The sequence below is a fragment of the Sinocyclocheilus anshuiensis genome, unplaced genomic scaffold (assembly GCF_001515605.1).
Source record: "Sinocyclocheilus anshuiensis isolate Anshui unplaced genomic scaffold, SAMN03320099.WGS_v1.1 scaffold4047, whole genome shotgun sequence".
NCBI classification, from domain to species: domain Eukaryota; kingdom Metazoa; phylum Chordata; class Actinopteri; order Cypriniformes; family Cyprinidae; genus Sinocyclocheilus; species Sinocyclocheilus anshuiensis.
Window position 1 is genome coordinate 107,649 of NW_015554576.1, and position 18,910 is coordinate 126,558.

The 18,910-nt window shown below is 33.7% G+C and overlaps 1 pseudogene; it reads left to right on the plus strand.

The window, feature by feature from the left end:
• LOC107671532 (paladin-like) overlaps positions 1-18,165 on the plus strand; it is a 65,531-nt pseudogene extending 47,366 nt beyond the window's left edge.
• Positions 18,166-18,910: the final 745 nt, after the last annotated feature.

An 18,910-nucleotide genomic window follows, 5' to 3' on the forward strand; every position in this document is an offset into this window, starting at 1 on the left:
TGTCTGTGTGTGTGTGTGTGTGTCTCTGTATGTGTGTCCGTGTCTTGTGTCTCTGTATGTGTGTCTGTGTCTGTGTGTGTCTGTGTCTCTCTGTGTGTCTGTCTCTCTGTGTGTCTATGTGTCTCTGTGTGTCTATGTGTCTCTGTGTCTCTGTGTGTCTCTGTGTCTCTGTGTCTGTGTGTTTGTGTAAGTGTGTGTGTGTGTGTGTGTGTGTGTGTGTCTCTGTGTCTGAAGGGACGTGATCGATGGCTCTCATTGCTGTGGGTGCAGCGTTCAGTATCTCACATTAAAAATGAATGTGTGAGTGTGTGTGTGTGTCTGTGTGTGTCTGTGTCTGTGTCGTAGGTGGTGATGAAGTTGGTCCGCTTGCTTCCCGACGGTCACCGGATGAAGCGGGAGGTTGATCTGGCGTTAGACTCCGTCAGCGAGACCATGACACCGCTGCACTATCACCTGCGGGAAATCATCATCTGCTCCTACAGACAGGTAGGGGGCGCTCTGTCATCTCATGTACTGATAGATTGTGTCAGTCTTTGCACACAGTCTGCCTGATGCAAGCTTTCTTAAAACAACCAGCTTCAGTCTGATTGGCTGGTTCACAGTTGTGTTTACTGGCTCCTTACTGTGACACTGTGTCAATCATTGAAAATAGTTGCTGGAAGTTTGTGAGGTTCATGACATCAAATCATTTTACATATTCAGAGGTTTTTTTATATAAAATAAAACAAAATATTTCATTTAATTAAAAAGATATGCTTTTGTTTTATTTTAAATTTTTTATATTTAAAAAGTTATATTTATTTTAAATAAACAAAATACTAATGTACTAATACATTTTATTTTATTCAGAATATATTATTTTTTAATTTCTATTATTTATTTTCTAATATTTATGTAAATCATCATCTGCTCCTACAGACAGGTAGGGGGCGCTCTGTCATCTCATGTACTGATAGATTGTGTCAGTCTTTGCACACAGTCTGCCTGATGCAAGCTTTCTTAAAACAACCAGCTTCAGTCTGATTGGCTGGTTCACAGTTGTGTTTACTGGCTCCTTACTGTGACACTGTGTCAATCATTGAAAATAGTTGCTGGAAGTTTGTGAGGTTCATGACATCAAATCATTTTACATATTCAGAGGTTTTTTTATATAAAATAAAACAAAATATTTCATTTAATTAAAAAGATATGCTTTTTTATTTTAAATTTTTTATATTTAAAAAGTTATATTTATTTTAAATAAACAAAATACTAATGTACTAATACATTTTATTTTATTCAGAATATATTATTTTTTAATTTCTATTATTTATTTTCTAATATTTATGTATTTATTTAAAATAAAACAGAACACTTGTTTTGTTTTATTCTAAATATGTTCTCTAAATTTAATTAAATTTTTATTTTCTATTAATTATTTTCTAATATTTATTTATTTAAAATAGTATTATTTATTTAATTTAAAATTTAAACAAAATACTTCATTTTATTTTATTCTAAATATATTCTATTAATTTTTTCTAATATTTATGTAAAATAGTTTTATTTATTTAAAATTAAACATTTTATTTCATTCTAAATATGTTCTCTAAATTTTATTGTATTTTTATTTTCCATTAATTATTTTCTAATATTAATTCAAAATAGTATTATTTAATTTTATATTAAAACAAAATACTTAATTTTATTCTAAATATATTGTATTTGTTTTTTCTAATATTAATTTCTGTAAAATAGTTTTATTTATTTAAAATAAAAATTGTATTTTATTATAAATATGTTCTCTAAATTGTTTTTCTGGATGCATTGGAGCAGTAAAAGAGAATCATGCTGAAGTGCGCATCAAACATTTGTTTTATCGTCTGTATTGTCGTCTCCGAGTGTCCTGTAGATGGCAGCACGTCTCCTCCAGAGAGACGCTCCCTCGTTAGATTTGCACAATTATAATTGTTTGTTTGGAGGCGTTTGATCCCAACTTTTCCGCATGCATTAAGATCTGCAGTGGTCTGTGAGACCCTAATGAGTCCGCCGGTGCTGTGATTTGTAATTGAAATGATCACAGGACGGTTTTGTGTGCAAATGACCATCTGATGCACACTAAACTGCACAACACTCTCATTAATGGTCACTGAGTCGTGTTTACTAGTTCACCAGCTGCTCCGAGGGAGATTTAGTTGTTTTGTGATGTTCTTTGAGATCCTTAAAAGGCAGAGTTCACCCTAAAATTACAATCCTGTCATCATTTACTCATCCTCAAGTTGTATGAGTTTCTTTCTTGTGTGGAGCGTAAAAGAAGATGTTTTGAAGAATGTTGGTAACCAAACAGTTGCCGGTAGCCATTGACTTCCATAGTAGGTAAAAATAATTCTATGGAAGTCAATGGCTACCAGCAGCTGTTTGGTTGCCAACATTCTTCAAAACATCTTCTTTTGTGTTGAACAGAAGCAAGAAATACAGGTTTGGAATGACTTGAGGGTGAGGAAATGATGGCAACATTTTTTTTTTGTTTTTTGGGTGAACTTAACTATGGTTTTATATTATGCTTTGTTTTGAATGACCGTATTTTCTGTAATAGACGTCATTTTTTAAAATCATCTTAAACGTGCTGTGATTTATGATCCTAAGCAACTTATATAATGCAATTAACATTGTGCACACAAGTGTATTTGCGCTGAATGAGTGAGTTTACGTGAGCCTAAGTTTATTAGTATAGAGCATTTTCCACACACTTTGCTTTAAATTAATTAGTTCAGGATTGGCGTTGATAATACATGTTGTTTATAATGAATGACACTATAATTTATGTGTGTTTTATATTTACATTTATCATTCTAGTTCTGTTCTGAATACCGTTTAGAGGATTTGTTGTGGAGTGACAGATCTAAAATACAGGTTTATAGTGTAACATTTCATTTTAATTCAGTGTTTTGCATTATTTCTAAATGTACTAATAAAATGTCTCTCATACAGAGATGCAACTTAATTTAATTTTTTATATATTTTATATATTTTTTTTTACCCTCTGAACAATGCAGTTTTGACCCGGTGTGACTTATTTTCTGAAAAAATATGCTACATCTATGAAACAATCTGTGCTACACAATACAAAATTCTGATCTGAATATCGACAGCCATTTTCCACTTTTTCATTCAGTGCTTTGTGTTGTTTTCTAGTCTGTTATTGTGAGATCGAACCACAAAAATGTCAATATGTTTGCATTAGTGTTGTCACGGTACCAAAATTTCAGTATTCGGTACCGATACCAGTGAAAATCCACGGTTCTCGGTACTAATTTCGGTACCAAAGTTCCCCTGGTAAAATTCGCATGCCAGGGACTAAATATCATGTTAATGGGGTCGTTTTTCAACCCGTGGACATGAAAAACAACCCGCGGCAACAGTGTTAAAGCAGCCCAATTCCGCGGGAAAACCGCAGACTTGGCAACACTGGAAGAGGATAGCTTTCTGATAGCGCATCAAGAACCGGGTTGACCGGGTACTCGGTACCACCGGTACTTAAAAAACCTGGTACCGTAACGTTTTCATTTTTTTAGTACCGACTTGGTACCGAAATACCGGGTCTTTTGACAACACTAGTTTGCATTCTCTTGACTGTAAAATGGCTATTGGACTGCTTTATTTTTAAAGCCAGCATGAAATGAAAATCTATTTTCTAAGTGCATGTTATAGATCTTATTGTGAGGATCCATGCATAGTTTGTTTTTTTTCCCCTGGTTAATGCTTAATCAAAATTCAGAATTTTTTTTCCTTTCGTCTTTCCCTACATTGTTTATTTTCCGATGATTCGTTACACTCAGATATGCATCATAATACAGAAGTCTTTACTTTCATGGTGACTGTAACATGATGAGACGATGCTTTGGAAAGTCTTATTAACTCTTTTATAGAGTTTTCATGCTATGCAGAATTTTTTATGAGCTGAATTTTATGGAATGTTTGATTATTTTCTGTATCTGCCATATAACAGCCTTTAAAGCTAAAATGGCAATAAGCTGAAATAGTCAAAACAAATATAACCATATCAACTTTTTCAGAACCCGCCCCTAAATGACACATCAAAACAAAGACTCTGATTGGTCGCTTTGTATGTCAATCACTGGGCTGTTTTTGGTCAAAAAAGGTTTAATGTGCATTCACTTGTCAATATGTGAAGGTATTCAGATGTTTCTAACTATGTTTTAGTGTCATCACTTGACCGCTTCATCATCTTCTGTCTATCCAGCATCACACTGTTCCCATGGCAACCGCATCCCACACTGGACCACTGACATCCGATTCAGTTCTTGTGCTGTTTATTTGATTACAGTGAAACTTTCAGACAGCTTTGATACAAATGATCCTGATAATTTCAGTTAGTATCACTGATGCGTGTCTGATGAATTACAGGTCTCGCCTATCTGAAAGCGCTTGTCTTTTACATGGTTCCATTACAAAAGGTGATGAATTGAAAGACTATTTTGTTCTGCACGTTCAGACTGATTCTGGTTTTTAGGTTCACGTCCAACTCTGAAGCCAAATCATATAGTGAGGCGCAGCCGAAAAACCCAATGAGATATTCCAGTAAAAGTGAAGGAAATGTAAATCAGTGCCTAAAGAAAGGCCCTCATGGTTTGGACGGCGGTGTGGAAAAATATTTGCAGAAAGAAGAGAATGTAGAGAGAGGGAAGGTCGCGACGTCACGAGAGGGAGGGATGGAGCCGGTCCAGACAACGGGAATTTAGGAGAGACCACCGCACAAAAAGATCCTGATGGAAAACGTGTGCGTGTGGAGGGATGGCAGCCAAAATCATTCGACCAGAACAATTAGAGCTGAGCATGTGCCGAGCCAGATTAAAACCGTCTTTAGACTGTGAGCCAGCTCTGTTTTGTTTTGCGCTGGTCTCTGACACGCACTGGATCTTGTTGCATGTGTGTAAAGAGCTGAAATGTTAAACCTGAGCGTGCATCTTAAAATAGATAATTGTTTATGGACTATAGTGGTGATCTGTATATGTAATCCAAGACATATTTGGCTTCTGATCATCTGATGTACGTTGAAACAATCATATCTGATTAAGTTAATTTCATCAATATCATAATGTGAGTACCAGTCTTTTTTTTTTGTCAGAAATTATATATACATATTATTAAAACTTGTATATATTTAAAATTTAAATAAAAATGTATATATATATATATGTATGTATATATATATGTATATATATATATGTGGGTATACATTTTTCTATTTAAATAAATAAATATATGTGTAAAAAATTATATATTTTATATGTAATTTTAAATAAAGTATATACATATATATATATATATATTGAGATACTATTTTAGTTTTAATTAATATTTTGAATGTTTTTATTTTTATATTGTTTATATAATTTTAATTATTTTTGTTTTGCCTTTTATTATTATTATTTTTTTTTTTAAATGTCAATAGTGTTTATTATTAATTCAGTTTTAGTTTTCGTTACTTTTGTTCATCAAGTTAAACTAAATGTAAATGAGAAATGTTGACTTGGCAACTAGCTGAAATAAAATATTGTGGTTTATTTTATTTATTTATTTCAAGTAATTTTTTTTTAAACCGTTTTAGTTAACTATAATAACCCTGGCTGAAATAAAATACAAATAAAAATTAAATATTAGATGAAAAACTTAAGACTAAGGAATAACCAAGTTTAAGGTAAAGTATTAAAATGACTAAAACTAAAATAAAAATAAATTAAAGCTAAATATGAAAAGGCACATAAAAATGATTAAAACTAACATAATGTAAAAACTGAAATATAAAAGTAAATCTAAAAAGTTTAAAAAAGCCCATTCAAAATATGAATAAATACTATAATAGTATATAAATAATATTAAAACATCACCATATGAGACTCAACTATATAACAACATATATAAATAATAACAATTTGTAATTTAATAATTATTATTAATTTGATTATTTACACATTTTAAGCATGTTTTGAAATATTAAACGGATTTAATTTGAAATTTGCCCTTAACTTTTGATAGTGATTGAAAAAATGAATTAATATGATTTACATTCACAACTTTCAAATATGCAAGAGTTGTATATATTCAGAGGTGCATGATGGGATCACGTGCTGCATCGCAGGAATGTCTCGTGATGTTGATGATTTCATGAGTGAAACCGGTGTGAGCTGTGATTGTGACAGACAACAGGTCGCGTGTGATAGAGGGCGCAGCTGCTGGTTATTTTATGCAGGATTATTGGGGCTGGAAGTGACACTAATGAGGGTGAAGCAGTGCTTTTATCACCCTCCGTCTGATGGATTTGCCTCTTCGCTCTCGTCTGCAGCATTTCTGTCTGTCACGCTCCGATCTGCTCCAGCTTCTGCACTACATCTTAATGACTCTTTTGTTTGTTTAATGCATTAGTTTTGCTCAGGGACTCATGATGTGGATAAACCCGGGCAGATCTCACATCTGAACAGCTGTATTACTGCAGGTGCTTTTCACCTTTAGTCTGCTCCGAACAAACATGCCCAACTCTTTCTGACTTCCTCTCTTGTTAAAGTGTGTGATTTCTGTGCCGCTAACGACACTGAACTGCGAAACTGTTGATTTTTTTCTATGTGCATTTGTAGAAAATGTGCAGAACTCTCTACTGTGATGCTGATGTGGTTTGTAAGCCGTTTCAAGTCAGAAAAGTGCTCCGCTCTGCTGTGGTTACCTGCATATTAAACTGGGATACGAGAGAATTTTAAAATGACATATTTCACCTTTAAGAGAGAGACTGTCCTTGACAGTAATAAATATAATAATAATAGTAATAATAATAATAAAAAAAGACATTTAACATAATTTTTCTTCTTAATAATTATAATTATTATAATTTAGTATTATTAAAATGTCATAAAAAGTATTATATAAGATATAAAAATATTAAATTATATTATTAAAATGATATGTCATTTTTATATTTTATGTTATTATATTCTAATAATATACTATATAATAAATATCATATAAATTAAGAATAATTATTATTATTGCCATTAAGCCATTAATAAAAATACTTATTATTATTATTATTATTATTGTTATTAATTAATTATCCAGTAAACCATTACTAGAGATATTTGTATTGTTGTTGAAACATTTTTATTTTTCAGCACACAGGACCCTGAAAAATGTGAGACATATGAATGAAGATGAAAATGGCTTTTTAATAGACGAGTGTGTTTCTCAGAATCAGTCGATTGGACTCTGCTCTTCCTGTCAGTGTTAATTACAGATTTAATTAACTTCTCACACATCACACAGGTCAACACACACGGCTGGCTTTAATCGCTATTGATTGCTGGAATTTCTCATTTGTTGTTCTTTATTATTGAATATGATGTGTGAAGTCAGAGAATGATGGGAGAATGGCAGAGAGCAAGCAGATAACAGTATATCACCGCATCCATGCTTTACTGCAGGAATGCTGTTATCTGAATTGGAGTTCCTCCAGACATATCGTTTGGTGTTGAGGCCAAATATTTCAGTGTCATCTGCCTCAGAATCTGAAGGTGTGTTTGGGCAAAGCTCAGTCGTGACTGCATTGTGGCCTTTCTTGAGGAGCGGCTTTTTTCCATTCAAGCCACATTTGTGGAGGATCTGTGATATTGTTGTCTCATGCACACAATGACCTCTCTTTGTCATAAACTCCTGCAGCTGCTTCAGAGTTGCTGTAGCTCTCGGTCGCCTCTCTGAGCAGTTTCCTCCGGCTCTTTCATCCAATTTGGAGCGACGATCTGATCCAGGGAGGCTCTGTGTTGTGCCAAACACCTTCCTCTTCTTAATAATAGATTCACTGTGCTTCTAGGCATTGATAAAGCCTGTGACATGTTTTTGTCTCCATCTCCTGACTTTTGTCTGTCCGTAACCTTATCCCGGAGATCTTTTGACAGTGCCTTGCCACCCATAGTTGATTGTAGTTGCACTATCAAGGACTGAAATGCTGCAGGAAAGCTCTTTTCATGCTGAGCTGATCAAAATGAGCACAGCTGAGCACAGCTGAAAGTCAATGGCTTTGTGTGCCGTTGAGAAGGTGATGAGCTACACCTGATTGAATTTACAAGTAATTTTTAGGAGGGGTGATGCTTTTTCCAGCTCAGTGATTCTGGTTTTTAAAATTTTTTTGGTGCTTTTTTATTAATTATTTGATTCAGGCAGGACACATTAAATTGACCACAAAAGTGACGCTGTTATTTTAACCTTTTGTAAAAACATGAATGTGTTTTCAACATTGATGATAATGTTTCTTGAGCAGCAGATCAGCACATTAGAATGATTTCTGAAGATCATGTGACACTGAAGACTGGAGTAATGATGCTGAAAATTCAGCTTTGATCACAGGAATAAATTACACTTTAACAGATATTCACATAGAAAACAGAAATGTGAAAGTTGCTGAGAAGAGAGTAAACACACTGGATGTGCTTGGCTTTACTATGTAAATGTCGTCATAGAAGTATGAATGGAAATTATTTGCTCTGCCTGCTTTGTTTGGACAGAAATCCTGAAGTGATTTAATATTTATGGGCATCATGCAGAGCATTCAGGCTGCTCTACGGAAAGAGCGAGGGTCCAAACAGCTGACATATGATAGTGATTTGCTGCTGTTTGGCTGGTGTTCACAGCGCTTCGGCCCGTTGATTTAAAGAGAGTGGCCCGCACACGTTTCAGTTTCCACAGAAGATCCGACTCGAAATCTTGACATTATTAATGCTTGTATCAAAATGTAAAATGCCATTTAAGATATTTCATTTTCACATCACATGTATCCATTGCAGAGAAACCAAAATCCCAGAATGCACTGCAACAAGCTCAGTAAAAAAATAAAATAAATAAAACGATAGGTGTAGTGAATGAATATGATTCATGCAATGCAGTTTAGTTTTAGTTTTAGTTTTCATTTTAAGTTTAAAGTTTTAGTAATTTTGTGCTTTTCTCTTTTTTTTTGTTTTTGTTTTACTTTTAGTATTTTTTTTTACTTTAACAAAAGCTTATTTAACCTAGTTTTTGATTTTTTTTTCTAAAACTAAGTGAAAAAATGTTTAAATTAGATTTCTAAATTTAATTTGTTATCCATTGATTTGTTTAACTAATCTAATATTTATATATTTTTCAGATTTATTTCAATACCCAAATTTTTTTAATTTAAAATAAAAATTTCAATTGTTTTAGTAAACAATAACAACACTGATTTTAATGAGCATATTTTATTTTCCAGCAAAATATATATATATATTTATTTATTAACACACGCGCACACACACACACACACACACACACACACACACACACACACACACTATTATAGTCTTTGCACACACACACACACACACTATTATAGTATTTGTTTTGAATTGGCTTTTATTTTTTTTATACTTTGTTTTAATTTCAAGTTTAAAATTTTATTATTTTTATGAAATTTTCTTATTTTTTATTGTTTTTTTAATTATATATATTTATAGATTTATTTTATTTGAGTACTTCAGTGTAAGCTTATGTAACTTAGTTGTCAAGACAAGATTTCTAATTTCATTTAAGTTTAAGTCTTTTAATCTAATATTTATGATTTTTTTTTTTCAGATTTATTTTCGAAACCTGAATAAATAATTTTTTGTAATAAAAAAAAAAAAAAAAGTATGGTTTTAGTTAACAATAACAGCACTGATCTTAAGTATATTCTATCTGATGTTCCAGCAAAACTATTCTTAAAACAAGATCAATTTACTTGCGAAACACTGCGTGAGACTTCATAGATCACATCTTTAAAATGAGTGTATTTTGTCTTATTGCACTGATTCGTTAATTTTAAGTATATGATTCTGCGTTTTAAGTACATATTTGTTCATTTATTTTAAGTATGAACAAAATTTGCCAGTGCAGTTTAATACCAGTAAAACACACTGGTATTAAAGACACGGTCTATGAAAACAAGCCTTAGTATTTACATTTGCTTACATTTGTCGTTTTAAAGACTTTTAAATAGTGCTTTATCATAAAATCCATTTCTGTTGGGAGCAGTTGTGAGTCAGAAGTCTGTAAAGCTTCTTTTTGCTGAGTTTTTCTTGCTGGAGCTCTGTCAGGAAATTAAAGGTGTCGGGAGGTTCATCAGGAGTTAATGCCAACATTCTCTCTGCTTGAACCCGCAGTTTTGTTTGCTCTTTAACACGATGCTTGAATCAGGCGTCTTCAGCGCAATAACAGACTTCAATAGAGACTTCATTGCATCGGGACCCTCGACGGTGCTGTAATTGGCAGCACATGTCCGAGTCTCTGCGCGCAGGATATTCCAGGTCTCCACAAACAATCCGCTTGTGCGACCGAAGCACATGTGTGATGTGTTTACTGATTGTTTTCTTGCAGAAATCCATCTCACTAACTCCCAACGAGCCCTGCGGCCAAATAAAGGTCCGTTTGTTTGAACCTTTCACCAGAAATTATTGGGGCTAATAACACCTTTCACGCCCGAGGCGTCTCATCAGGCCCGTCTTGATGGTTTGTGTGCTGATAATTGGCTGCTTTTTGACTTTAATGCGAGCATGTCTCTGAGCATCAATAAAAAGCTCCTTTCCACATCACAGACTCGCACTGTTTCCACATTACAGCCTCCGTCTCATTGTTCAGATTCAAAAGCTGCATGCTGGGAATCATTAGAGTCCTCAGACGGACAGACGAGACTATCAGCGCTTCAACACTGGAGGATCGCTAGGCGTTCAGCATCGCAGACTTCTATTCAGAAAGTGATAAAAAGTGACTGTAAAGACATTTATAATGTCACGAGAGATTTCTGTTTCGAATAAACGCTGTTCTTTTGAACTTTCTATTCTATGGAAGCTTGTTTCTGCCACAGGATTGGAAAAAAAATGTAAAAGGTAATTGCGACAGAATTGCGAGATGTCAACTTGCAGTTGCAAGAAAAAAAGTCAAAATGTGAGAAAGTTTTTTACATTTTTTTTAAAAGTCAGAATTGTGAAATATAAAAAAAAGTCAGAATTGCAAGATATAAATTCATAATTCACAGAAAGAAGTCAGAATTGCGAGATATAAATTCATAATTCTGAGAAAACAGTCAGAATTACAAGATATAAAATTCATAATTCACGGAAAAAAGTCAGAATTGCGAGATATAAAATTCATAATTCACAGAAAAAAGTCAGAATTGCAAGATATACAATTCATAATTCACGGAAAAAATTCAGAATTGTGAGAGATAAACTCATAATTGTGAAATAAAAAGTCACAGATCGCTTTTTTATTTTATTCTATTCTGTGGCCGAAGCACAATCCTGATAAATAAAATGCATCACAGTTTCCACAAAAATATTGTGCAGCACAACTGTTTTCAACATTGATGATAATCAGAAATGTTTCTTGAGCAGCAAATCAGCATATTAGAATGATTTCTGAAGATCATGTGACACTGAAGACTGGAGTAATGATGCTGAAAATTCAACTTTGATCACAGAAATAAATTACAGTTTTACAGATATTCACATAAAAAACAGCTGTTTTAAATTATAATAATATTTCACAATTTTACTGTATTTTTGATCAAATAAATGCAGCCTTTGTGAGCTTCTTTCAAAAACGTCCATAGCCCAAGCTTTCGAGCAGTAGTGTGCATATAAAGAGAGATTGCATGGGTCACAAGGAGTTTTTACCTTCACTCTGCATCTCTGCTTGCTTTAGTTAGTGTTACAGAAGCTCTGCTGTGAGTCTGTAGCGCTGCTGTCATTCATCTCTCTCCGGAAATAAGACGGCGAGGCACCCGTGTCTGTCAGACTGCAGCCGCTTCCCGTCCACATGATCAGCATTCCAGCCATCAAATCCCGGCTGGAATTATTGAATTAATTTCTCTGGCTCTTATGTCTGTGGGCTGCAGTGCTGGAGTGGAAATTCATAAATCATGACATAATCATGGCGTTTTTTTTTCTCCGCGGGCTGAGATTGAGTGAGGTAACTGTGAAAGTGCCATTAAAATGTTCATCTTCTCTTCTTCCAGTGAATGCGCCAGATCTCCGTGCACATTTTTCTTTCTGGAATGGAAGGAATGTGTTTCCCGCCACGTGCAGTGGCGCGTCGCTGTGTGTGTGTCTGTGTGTGTGTACATGTTTTTCTATCCCGGTGGGGATTAAACCTGAATACACACCAACTCATGGGGACTTGTGTCACCGTGGGGACCTAAATTGAGGTCCCCATGCATACAGAAGCTTATAAATCATACCGAATTAGTTTTTTTGAGATTGTAAAAATGCAGAAAGTTTTCTGTGAGGGGTAGGTTTAGGGGTAGGGTTGGTGTAGGGCGATAGAAAATACAGTTTGTACAGTATAAAAACCATTACGCCTGTGGAGAGTCCCTACAAGTATAGTGAACCAGACGTGCGTGTTTGTGTGTGTGTGTGTCTGTGTGTGTGTCACATGTGCTGTGTGTGTGAGAGTGTGTGTTTGTGAGTGTGTATGTGAGTGTGAGTGTGTGTGTGTGTGTGTGTGTGTGTCACGTGCTGTGAGTGTGTGTGTGTCACATGTGCTGTGTGTGTGTGCGTGTGTGCGTGCGTGTGCGTGCGTGCGTGTGTGTGTGTGCGTGCGTGTGTTTGTGTGTGTGTGTGTGTGTGTGTGTACCTACTTAACTATTTTTTCGGGATGTCCTCATCGCCAAACTCTGTAAAAGTCTGGGAGTGATGTAATGATCAAAGCATGTGACAAATAAAAAGTTATATTTCAGCTTTTTTTTTTTTGAAAATGCTTTTCCTTTGCTATCTGCTCTAAATAATATAAATAATAAATACATATTATATGTTGTGATGTTACGTGTGTGTGTGTGTGTGTGTGTGTGTATGTGTGTGTATATATATATATGCATTTGCATTTTCATGTGTGTATGTATATGTAGATCCAGTCAAGTATGTTCAAATGTTCGCCAGGGAGTGTGTGTTTGGTTCAGTCTGTATGCATATGCATGTATGTTCGTGTTTGTGCATGTATAAGTCTCTGTGCATGTTCATGCTGATGAATACAGGCCTGGCTAAAGCAAACATCTTCATGCACCGTCATACAGCACCTGAACTACTGCTTTCTCATTTCACTCTCTCTATCTCTCTCATCTTTTGCAATGCAACGGTCTCATTTTATGTAGAGGGCACTTCATTGCATTGCATTCTTCCTAACCTAATGCAAACTAACTTCTTAAAAAAAAAAAAACGATTTAATTGATTTAGATATAGATTTAGACATGATTTTTTTTTTTTAAAGATCAAACCGTGTAGTTGTTCAGTGATTGATATAGACTAATTTTATGATATTTTTATAGTGTTTTGTTTTTGTTGTTGTTTTGGGACATAGCTGGTCACCATCTGTGTTAATTGTATTGAAAAGAGCGGCATGAACATTCTGCTAAACATCTAGGCTTATTAAAAACCTGTTTTGAACAAAATGAAAGGTCGTGTGGGTTTGGAACAACATGAGCGAGTGTAAATGATGACAGAAGAGACATGTATAAGTGAACCGTCCCTTTAATAATGTGCTGTTCGGAGGGAATCTGAGAAATCTGGAGTGGATTTTCTCACCCTATCAGAAGGAATGTGGCAATTTCACTTCATATGAGCTTCTTTATGGAGGAAGAATATTTTGAGAGGATGGAGACACACATCAGTGACAGAAAGCAGCATACAGCAGCCGTGTGTGTGTGTATGGACTCCATTCTTTACACGTGTCTTCCAGGCGTTAGACCTATTATGATCCAGACAGTGTGTGTGTGTGTTTGAGGCCCCTCAGTATTCACAGGCTCTTGGGAGTGCAGGGCACAACTGGTAATGATGGTGCAGGAATGAATACACACATTGGAATGTGGACGTATCAGACTTCTGTTTTTATGTGAAGGGAATTGTAATCATATACTAGTGTAAACTGAATGCTGTCAAACTCATTTTATGTAGAGGGAACTTTTTATGGTCTGATTTTTATTTTATTGCATTGCATGCATTACATACTACTTCCTAACCTGATGCAAACCCTACTTTGTCAAAAATAAATAAATAAATCAAAGCACTGGTAGACTGACTTCATATTAGAAACATTTTCATTCCTCAGGTTTTTAGGTCTAAATTTAAAGTCTGAAATGTTTTGGACTGGTTTGGGATCCATTATGTCTCTGATTGAATTCATCCTCAGGTTTTCAGCGTCTCTGCTCATGTGTGGGTGAAGGATCTCCACATCACTCACTGCGATCCTTTATTTCTTTACTTGCTTGCTTATTTTTAAATGTATTTTTTTATTTTTATTTATTTTTATTATTTTTGATTTACTTTTATTTACTTGCATTTATTTTAAATGTTTAATGTTTAATTTTATTTATTTGTTCAATTTAATTTTGACTTATTTTTATCTTTTTATTTAAATGTATTGATTTTAAATGTCTATTTTTAATTGTAATTTTATTTTTTTATTTATTTTAAAAGTATTTATATAATTTGTAATTATTTTTTTATTTTTATTTTTTGTTTATTAATTTTATTTATTTCTCATGTAGCCAAACTTTTGACTATCAGCTTGGTTTTTTTGCATGCGGTCTGCATGAATCGGTCAGCAATCGGTCATGTGTGGGTGTGTGGACTGAGACTGAGACTAATGTTAAGTTTGGCAGTTCGTTTATCTTTGCTAAGGTGAAGTGTTCGTGGTGTAAATCTCTGTGATGCATGTGTTTTTGCATTTATTATCATGATTGAGGGTTTCAGGCTGCTGGTGCATTTTAAATCAGGCATGATCTTCTCCAGACCTTGAATCCCACACGCTTGGTGTCTGACTGCTGATTTTGCAGCTTTTTATATATATATATATATATATATATATGTGTGATTTTTTTTTTCATTCTGTTTAATGCTGTTAGTGTTGCAGAAATACCATATTTCACCTTTAATTATTTCCTGTATCAGATCAAAGGACACAGATAGTAAACATCAGATAGTGTTTTTTTACCTTTAATTAACCAGGCAAGTTATTAAGAACAGGTTCTTATTTTCAATAACAGCCTGGCAGGATGTCTCCTGAAAGATATACAAACATACATTGCAATATACATACCAAAAAAAAAAAATTTTCTCAGTTAAAACATTTACAGGTTGTGGTATAGGCTCTCACTAGTAATTTTTTAAATGCACAGACTGAAATATTAGTATCTAATTTCAATAGCTTTTGTAGCACATTCCAATCATTTGACCATAAGCAGTTTTCTTTCTAGGGTTAGTCAAAGAAATCTAATCAGATGATCTAGTTGTACATGTATGAATATGAAGTTGCAGCAACTTTTGAAGATATTTAGAACAGAACTTTATAAATAAAGATATAGCTGTGTATTTCCCGTCTTGTATGCAATGATGTCCAATTCAGAAGAGAGAGAAATTTAGTGATCTGCATTAATCACAGCAGTGTGAGAACAATGATGTTAGCTTTCACCATTCAGATTCAGACCCTCATCTAAATCACACGAAGGCTTTATTTATTATTCAGCAGCTGCTGCACTGATTTAACTGTAGGGATGATTTCACATCATGAAACCAGACGAACAGCTGCCTTTAATAGTTCTCATCTTTGATTATTTCGGACAGTTCGCCGGTTTGAGCCCAACAGATGCCAGAACATCAACATGTTCAAGATTGCACAGCATTATTCTGTCAGCTTGTTTTATGGATCTGATATAGATTTGTATGTCTGACCTTTTTGATGTAACATTAAATAACACTGAAATATCTTTGCATTCATTCGTTTGATAGTTGAACAGGTCTAAAACACAAGTGCTTCAGTCTGTGCATGCTCACTTTGATGCATACGGTTGCATTTTGTTTACTGATTCCACTAAAACAGACTCTACTGAATCATACATGCATTGGATTGGATTGAAAAACAATGGTGATCGATTTGTCCCAATTTAACCCCAGCATGCATCAGGCTGATGAGAATCCACGATCAGAACAGAGTTTATAACATTAAAAGTACACTGCTAGAGTAGCTGTACAGCTAAATTACCTTGAAAAGTGTTTAATTCACTTCTTTTGTTACAGAACGAGTGCAGCGTTGAGCGTTGAGGCAGTGAAAGTGTAAGACTTGAGCTTTCTAAATTGAATTAATTGGCCGTTATTGTGCGTTCGCTCTTTGGCTGTGCGTGTAATCAGACTTTTTTATACTCTGCAGTTTCTTTTGTTGGAACAGTTTGAGTAAAGACTAAATATTACGGCAACATTAATCTCCCGCTGCCTGCATAAATTACTCTGATCTCATTAATAAAAGTGCAGGATTACACAGTCAGCGGGATGCCTTTAATTCATTTTTTAAAACCATTAAATTGTTGCTCTTGTTTGGATTCAGTTTTTGTCCCAGCAAGAGACTGTTTTACACATGCAGTGTGTTTTATACTTAATGAGGCTTGCGGAAGTTTTTTTTTGTAAATACATAATTGAACACGTATATGGGGCAAATCAGCATAACTTTACATAATTGTTTAATAATCATCATTAGAGTTTTAGGGTTTTGTGAACTTGTGTAAAATTACAGATACCATAATAATAGATTACTTTATAAGTGCTTTAATTTACTTGAGTAAAAGCACAAAAATACTTGCCTTTTTATGTACTCTAATATTAAAAGCATGGTTATTATTTATTCTATCCAGCATTAGTCAATAAGGACATTTAGTGCAGACATTTAATATGTATTGATTTGAAAATAAGCAAATTTTAATTTATTACCAAAACATATGCTATCAAGCCACATGTACATTGCAGCAATTGGTGTTATGTTTTTATTTGATTTTATATTATTTATTTTTTATATTTATTAGTTTATTTTGTATACATTTTTTTTTATTAAACAATATAAGCATTTTTTATTATTTTTATTTTTGATTTATTTTGTTATTTTTAAAACATTTTCAGAAAGCAGCTTTGTAAATATACTAGTTTTATATCATTTGAAACTGCTACAGCAGCGAGGAAGATGCATGGGCATTAATTTGCATTATTTTAATGCAATAGTGTAGTTATAGTTAAAGTGTGCTACTTTATACGCACAAATATGGACATACAATGAGCTTAAACAGCTCGCCATTTTACAGCACATTTAGTTCACAAATAATCGACAGTCATGACCTGAATATGATTTCCATTTACAATAATCAATACTAAAAGTCAGACATGACGACACACTCAAACGGATCATTGAATCAGTGAGTTGTTCACTTCGGCTCAGCTCAGTTCAATTCGCCAATGAATCATTCAGTTTGATCTGTGAACTGATTCAACAGGTTAATAATAAAGAATCAACTCATTTGTGAATTGGACATCACTATCGTCTTTTATGGAAGGTGTATTTGATGTGATTGATAAGGTTGTTGTTGTATTTTTATTTTTTATTTGAACAATATCAATTAAGATGCAATTAAACCACATGAATATTGCATCAATCAGTGTCATATTTTTATCTTATTATATATATATATATATATATTGTATTCATTATTTTGTTTTATATGTATTTTCATTATCTTGTTTAATTTTTAGTAAACAACAAAATTAGTATTTTATATTTTCATTTGAATCAGTGACTCAAGAACAGCTGCAATTGTATCTCAAATATAAATTGTATATAATCGCATATTGTATCTTCAGTTTGCCAATGAATCGTTCAGTGCATTTTGCGAACCGATTCAACAAGTTCAATGAAAAATAAGCGTTTCCCAAAATAAAAATGCTCTGATAAAGTACAAATACTTGAAAAATGTACTCAAGTCCACCAGTGATACCTGCACCATTTCTCTGTTTCGTGCGATCCAGTGCAGCTGCTTGATGCTCAGATGATTGTTGGTGGTTTATGGCTCTTCTTTGTGTCGTCTGACAGATCAAGAGCTCTAAATGTGAGACGGAGATCCAGGCTCTGATACTGAAGAGTTTGCTGTATCTGGAGCGCTACATGTACCTGATCCTCTTCAACACGTACTTGCACCTGGAGAAGAGAGACTCCTGGCAGCGCTCCTTCAGCGACTGGATGCTGCAGGTGAGATCAGATGTGCGTTTACTGCAGCATTGGCTGGAACCCGTGCTTTAGACCCGAACTCTCTCTGGAAATGTTCCGTTTAGCCCTATATAGTCAAAAAGTGCCCTGGCTTTTTACAGTGTCACATCAGCGTAATTATTGAGCTTTTTTTTCCCTCACGAACAATAGAGTACAAATATGTAAATATGGTGAGTCGTTCTCTAGATTATTTTCTTTTTCTTTATAAAAGCCTACGTTGCAAAAAAGTCTACAGAGATCAGTACTCCAAAAAACTCAATGGCATTACAGTTGCCTAATATTTAAGGTATATTTTATATGATTTTGTTGGTAAAATGTGATTAAACCACATGAATATTGCATCAATTAGTGCTTTTAATTTTTTAATTTTCTTTTATATTATTTTTTTAATTTCATTTTCTTTTCTTTTAATAATTTTATTGTATTTTATATTTTTTGTTTTAAATATATATATATATATATATATATTTATTTTATTTTATTTTATTTTATTTTTGTATTTATTTTATATGTTTCACAGCCACCTCTTGCCATGTCACAACTAGTGAGCATTAAGACAGACACTTTTTTTTTAATTTTTTTTTTTTAAACAGCGTCTCTTATTTAAATCTCAAATGCAAAAAAAGTGTTATTTATGCACATCCAAATTTGCATTAAATATTGTGAAACTGTTATCACCCAGCCTATCTCCCTTCAGCTTCACGCTTGATTTCAAAAGTCCTTCACAAACCTTAGTGAAGTTCAATGTTACTGTAACTAACTCATCAGCAGGAATGAGATCTGAATCAGAGGTTTTCATGCGTTG